This window comes from Rattus rattus, chromosome 4 (genome assembly GCF_011064425.1).
Source record: "Rattus rattus isolate New Zealand chromosome 4, Rrattus_CSIRO_v1, whole genome shotgun sequence".
In the NCBI taxonomy this organism is placed as follows: Eukaryota; Metazoa; Chordata; class Mammalia; order Rodentia; family Muridae; genus Rattus; species Rattus rattus.
The window spans coordinates 120,931,454-120,938,789 of NC_046157.1; the positions used below are offsets into that span (position 1 = coordinate 120,931,454).

At 35.3% G+C, this 7,336-nt stretch overlaps 1 pseudogene; it reads right to left on the reverse strand.

The window, feature by feature from the left end:
• Positions 1–5,938: 5,938 nt before the first annotated feature.
• On the reverse strand, positions 5,939–6,653 carry LOC116898162 (annotated as a pseudogene).
• Between the last annotated feature and the right edge of the window lie 683 nt (positions 6,654–7,336).

Below are 7,336 nucleotides of genomic sequence, written 5' to 3' on the forward strand. Positions count from 1 at the left end.
GACCACCATTTTTTCTGACCATCCAAAGGTAGGGGAGAAAAGCGGTAAATAGGACAAGGGATATGGATCTGTTTGGAAGATGATTTTGGGAGTGATTCTAATCTCTGTTAGGATACCAGCAGTTTAGTTCAGTAGCGTCAGGATACCAAGCATGAATCAGCAATGGTGGCAAAATCCAGCAGAAACCACCAGGCCTCCATCAAATTGACATGAGTCAGCAGCAGCAACCAGGACCAGCTTGGATACCAAGGATAAGATCTCTTCCATGCCTCTCATAGCAAAGTAAAGATAAAAGTAAAGATAAGCAAAGACACAAGACCAGTGAAGCATTGCAAAGCTAACTATGCTAGCATGTTGTTGCTATTCTTTGAGTCTTAATTATATTTTCTCCAAACATCGTGTGTCTACCAATGAATCTTGCCTCAGTAAAACACCATGTGAGTAGGCCTTACCCTGTGAGTCTGTATCAGCAAAACACTGCTTGAGTGTGTATCTGACATATCCAGAAACTTCCACTTCATCATAGGTTCTTTACTTGACAACAGGGTCAGTTACAAGTTTCATCTATGATGGCTTTAGATCCAATTAGAAAGTAGGTGGATATTCCCATGGCATTCATACCATGATTACACTTATGGCTGTTTTGTCTGGGTGATTTCATTTGTAGCCTACACAGTTCACACCTCTGTGAGACTGATGCTTATTTTTCTCTTCAGTAGCATCCATAGCACTTTCTATTATTAAGAAAGCAATTCAGTAGGGATTAAGCTCCCAGGTAAGGACCAGCTTAATATCTCCATGTCCTATTACTCAGGTGCCGTTTCAAGGATATTGGCAATAATATTTACATTGGACTAGGACAAGGAAATAGCCTCAGGGAAGAATTTGATATTGGGCTAAGACAAGGAACTAGGCTCAAGATAAATACAACTGAGGAATGTGTTGCTTATATTTTGACCATCTTGATAAGTCCCTGAGTACAGTGACAACAGGATCTTTGTTTATGCCTTTTTTGTTCCTCGAATACTTTGTTTATGCCTTGTTCACTCCTTTACTACTTTCTTTATGCTTTAGAACTGACGATATTCCTTGTATGTACCTAGAATGATATAAAAGCAGATGGGGAAAAATAAACTTGCTTCAGCACTTGATGGAGTGTTGTCTAATTGTTTTTCTTTCTTTCTTTCTTTCTTTCTTTCTTTCTTTCTTTCTTTTCCTTTCTTTCTTTCTTCCTTTCTTTCTTTCTTTCTTTAACCCTTCCTTCCTTCCTCACGGTTGTGTTGACTTACTGACCAGGCTTAGTCATTGGTATCTTCAGGAATAGAGTCATAATACTGAGTTTTAGAGAATAACTAAGAGCTCTGACAATTATCTCTAATATTTTGGGAGCTTTGGGAAGTCACTGGTGGGAAACTCCAAAGGAAGTAAGTCATTTTGGGTCCCAGGCCTTGACCTTTCCTAGTCTGAGCACTATTCATGTCATCTAGACTTCTTTCAATTAGATTTTGTGACTTTCTTTTTGATTAATAGAACATGAAGTAAAATCGAATTGATTTATATTTATATCAAAACTTATTGATTGTCTTTCTTTTTAAAGGTTTTTCCAATCAATTCTTATGAGTTTATATTTAATACTTTTTTGATATTTTGGGTCTACTTACTCTCAAAGCTTGTTTCTTTGTGTACTCAATGCAATGGTGGCCATAGTATCACAACACAACGTTACTGAAAACGTCGTTCTCTACCATGTGTGTGTATACATATGCATGAACACAAACGTATACATGCATATACACAATAATAAATATCAAATGTGGCAAAATATTTTTAAAAAGAATAATTAGCTTCTCAAATGTCATATTTCCTTGTTTTCTTACAAACTGGGCTAATATCAGAATGAAAATTTGAGACAGAAGGAGAAGGAGTGGTAACCTTAGAGCTGAAAATTAAATTATTTTAACAAAGAGATTATCTTTTTGTAAACTCAAATTGTTTTGACTATTTAAGGCTCAGCTAAAAATTGGATGAAATAACATTAGCGTCTGACTAAAAGAACTCACCTATAATTTATTTTGACAATCACAAATTGAACACATGAAAGTAGATTAAATGATAACAATCAAAGCAGGTTTATTGCTATTAAATAATGATTTCAAACTTTCTGCATGGTGGAACATCACTTAAAGCTATTTTATATTCATAAAGAAATCAAAATTTGTAATGGCATTTTTACTTTATTTAAACATTATACCTCATATTACCATTAAAAATCATCACACAAGGATATCATTATTCCTAAGTTGACTTAGTGACATTAGCGGTCAATCCTACATGTAATATGGCCTCAAATATTACTTCAGTGGCTCAATATTCTCCATTATTGATCCACTCTATTTAAAAGCTATTATTTTATGCTTATGACTGTTTTGCCCGAATGTACATCTGTGCGCCATATTCGTGCCTAGGACCTGTAGACGTGAGAAGAGAGCATCAACTCCCTAGAACTGGATTTGCAGACATTTGTGCAGTTATGAAGGTGCTCAGAATTTTACATAGTTCGTCTGTATGCCTAACAACTGAATCATCTGTCCTGCTCCTATTTCCTATTCTCTGACAAGACGAAGGGAGTTCAAAATGAGGAGGATTTACATTGATTAAGAGTACTTCAAACCCATTAACCTGTTCAATTCAAAAACATTGTATTTAACAATATAAATCCTATCTTTAAAATCAGCTGTAAGGTTTTGAGTTAGGATGTACAGATCCAATAGCAATGGAAAGTTCGATGAATTATAAACATCACAAAATTAATTGAGAGTGCAGAACAATTAAGTAGTTATCCTCTGAGAAAACATGGGTTTCTTAAAAAAACAACAACAACAGCAAAAACAGGATATGAACATTGACTTACTTGAAGAAACAAATATTAGGAAGGAACATAGATTGCTAAACAATCAGTAAAAACAAGGTGATGAAATGTTTTGTTGATATATATATAAATTCCTTATGTATCCCCACACAGTGGCAAATTCCACTTTCTATAGTCCTGTGATAGACTAGCAAGTGATTAAGTAAAATCATTCCACTAGGGGAGAAGGATCTTCTCTAATAAGCAACTTGATAAAGAAGTATAGAAATAAAAGTGGAATGAAGTCATTAAGAATGATTCTGTCCATAGTTACCATAAGAAAAAAGGTAGACAGGTCTGAAGCCAATAGTGGCCTAACAATTACTGCAATAATAATTCTCTTCTCAATGCCTGATTAGATTAACTCAATCTGTTACATTAAGCATTTACTATAAAAAGAAATAACCATTGTAGACATAAATAACATATATCAAGCTGATTTATTAAAATTGTTTAGCATTCAACAGTTATGTGACAAGTATGTAAAAAAATAATGGACTACCAAGATATCACAGTAGTAATTAATCAGACTTTTATATAACTCAGATATTGAGATTATTAAAGAATTTGAATTAAGAATTCTTAATGTGTTAACATTGTTTTTGACAATGTGGAAAACATTCATGTATTACAAGAGAAAAATAAAATATAATAATACATTTTAAATTTTGTCAGAATGATGAAAATATTAAGAAAGAATGAAATAGAAAGGTTATAAAACAAACTTCTTAACTGAGACAACAAAGATAGCCTGGAAAAAAAATGAGTCATTAAACATGAAGGTCAATAAATATCAGTCAAGCTAGAAATGTAAGGGACAAATGAGATGTGGAGAATTGAGATGAACACATAGATGATCTGAAGAGGAGTGTCAATCATTCTAGCATTAGTGTAATAAACTCAAAAGAAGAGATAGAAACAGGAAGGGGAAATAGGACAAGTTCATGTTTGAAAATTTTCCAAAAGAGATGAAATATATGGAGCAATAGATTGAAGAAGTTCAATTTTATAGACTAAATATTATCAATTCAAAAATGACTTAAATAAAAAATATTCAAAGTGTGCAACCTAGGGATAAAGAAAAATATTAAGGGAAAGAATATATTAAAATACTAAGAGTATTTAGATATATTCACACAGGTACACATAAAATATAACAGGTTTCCCAAGAATTCACGTAAGTTATTGAAATTTAAACAGATAAAATATTTAAGATCCTGAAGCAAGATAAAACCCAGCCTGGAATAATACAAGTAAAATAAAAAAAAACTTTTTTCAAATTGCAAGAGAAATTGTTTTCTAGATGATAAAATAATTGTATTATTCGTAACAGTGAATAAATACAACAAAATTTTAAATATTTTGGGAAAAATGAGATAACACATAGAAACTTGAGAAACATAGAGATCATTCAAGAGATCATAAAAGATTTTTATGAGAAAACACTGCATGTTCAATAGAAGTGAAATTAAGCCAAAAATGTGATATAAAAGATATTGACCTGCAAAATGATAGCTAATGTCTGTGATAGATAATTGCTAACTAACTAACTAACTAACTAACTAACTAACTAACTAACTAACTCACTATCAATTTAACATAGCAAAATGATTGCCTACCCCCATAACACAAAATAACATTGGCTTTTTACTTTTCCTGAATTTTGGTTAGAATAATTGCTTCAATGTATATTGTAATATTCTGATATAAAAACAAGACCTCTATAGATTATTGATGCACAGTGGTTTTATACACAGTACTTACCAAGCAATGGAACATGAAACCATGGAACTCTTGTAATATTTCTTCATCATTTCTGGAGAATGATGTCATAGTATCCCTTAATTTACTAGGTCTGAAATTTGCAGATAAGAACCCTAAGTTTTTTTATGTATCAACAAATTGTAAAGCTATAAGAGCACTGATGCACTTTATGAATATACTATTTAAAAAGAGTTTGTTTAAGCCATCTACAAGTGCAGACTTAATGTCATCTGTGTATATTTTAACATACATTTTTTTGTAGGCTTAAAGCCAGAAAAAGTACACAAATATAAAAGAAAAGTTGAAAAAAATCATTCTTGTATACACCATATTGGAGAATATACAGTACTTATCTTCCATTATAGTTAGATAGTTCATCAGCAATAGAGGCTACAAATCTTTTAGAGGAAATTACCATGGAAAATAGCAAGTGTAACACTGAATAGAAAAACCTCACTTGTTTTCATCTATTCTTGCTAAAGAAGGGAAGTATAACATTAATGAAATGGAAAACCTTACGGAGTGCCAAAAGGATTTTGTGTGCTTTGGCATACATTCTCTATATATTTATCCAGATGTTAAGAGTAGAAATTATGACATTTAATGATAACTAGATATATGCGAAGTGTAAATCCATAACAAAATGAAAATATATGACTACTTTTAAAATAAAAGTCTTAAAGGAATCCAGGATCATACTGTGTAATAAATGTTAAATTACACTAAAGGAAAAGACCCAGAGACAATATTGCACTTCTATATCTGAAATACTTAGGCTAGGAGGAAATATACCAAAGACGTACTTCTCTATTTTTGATAACTAAAAATACACTTTAAAAATAGCATCTTTTCCAGCATTTTCTAGCTATATTCAGACTAGTGTTAAATGAGATTGTGGATAAAGTAAGGCAGGGTCATGTGGGAGAAGGAGGCCACACACTGGTATTCAGCTCCATGAAACCATGCAAAGCGAAGGTGTCACAGAGTCTCATATTCCAGAGAGCTGATGATGTCAGGCAGTGTGAAATGTAACAAAAGCAGCCTACCCTAGCACGGGCTCTGCTCTAGTTATGCGGTTTCCCCCTGCTCCTAATGTCCCCATGGTCATCACGCGGTGGCTGCTGAACTCTCTGTTCTCTTGCTGAGGATCATGCTCGCATTTCCAGCCCTATTTTTGTTGTTGTTGTTTTTTATTAAAGATAAAGATTTTATTAAATGTCTTTACAAGACACCACCCAGCCTCTAGGTGCAGCCGCTAAGACCCTGTTATGCTGTAAGCACTGGCTGGGGCACGGCAGGTGGTTCTGGCTTCCCAACCTTCCTTTCTGAGAAGGGGGCGATGGGCAAAAAGTTCATCTTTCGGCTCTATAATGCTCACATGATCATGATCAGGCAGATGCTTCTTGGGACCAATCTTACCACTTGGACCCCAGGGCAGCATGATCTTCACTTTGATGCCCAGCACACGCTGTCTGAGGATCACATGGTACCCAGCAGTGTCAACATAGTAGTTAACAAGGGGTATCCACTGTGAATCATCAGACCATTAATAGACTTGGCTGTCTGTCCTTGGAGCCTCCCACACACCACAACCTTGCAGCCCTTGGTCCCACTCTCTATATGAACCCCAAGCACAGCACAGCAGGCTCTTTGAACTGCAAGCCCTCTTGGAGTTTGTTGCGTAGAGACTCTACTTGGGCAATGGCACACAGACCTCTGCATAAAGCTCTACACTGCCTTTAGGGAAGTCGAATCTCTTCTGAACAACTGCAGTCAACTCTCTGATCCAACGATCCTTCTCCCCAAGGACATTTTGTGTTCTGGTAACTAAATTAATGATTTCTGTCCTGGTTGGAGTAACTCAGACTTCAACTCCAGAGTAGCCATCTTCAGGCAGCTCCCGAGTGAGAAACTCATTCAGTTCAACTTTGAAGATGTCGTCAGCGACAAACTTCCTCTTCTTGGAAATCTGTGCCTCCATCTTGCTGACTGTGTTTGAATCCTGGTGAGGCAGCTCTGAGAGGCTGCTGTGCAAAGCTGTGAAAATGAAGCTAAGTAGGAATGGAGCATCTGGGATGTTTCAGGAGCCAGAACCAGGGATGGTCACCAGGAATGTAGAGAGTGGGCGTGGGTTGAGGGAGGTTCTTCCCGTGCTTCAGACAGCAGTTCTGCAGAAGCGGGACTTTCTGAGCCCCATGTATCCCAGATGATTCCACCATAAGCTCCAGATAGCAGTCGTAAAACTATATTTGGTGTTTCCTTCTGGATTCAGACTTGCTTTGATCTGATTCTTCCTTGCCAATCCCCCACTTGCTTTTACAAAGGGAATGCTTACTATATATGTTAGAAGCGTGTAGCCTACGTTTCTTTCAAAAACAAGAGTTCAAATTTAAGAGGTTTTCCTGAGTCTAGAAGAGAACCCGGACTCTTAAACGGTGTGGGATATTTAAATGCAATGGAGAATTTAAAAGTTGAACCAACTGTAGTATGACATAGCCAAGATTGCTGTAGATGGAATGTGAAATAACTCCCATATTTGCATCTGTTTGAAAGCTTGGACCACAGATGGTGGTGGTATTTAGAAGCACATAAAGATTACTTGAGTCATTGGAGACATGACTTAAATCTTAGATTTTTTGAAATATTTGTATCTATCTATTGGTC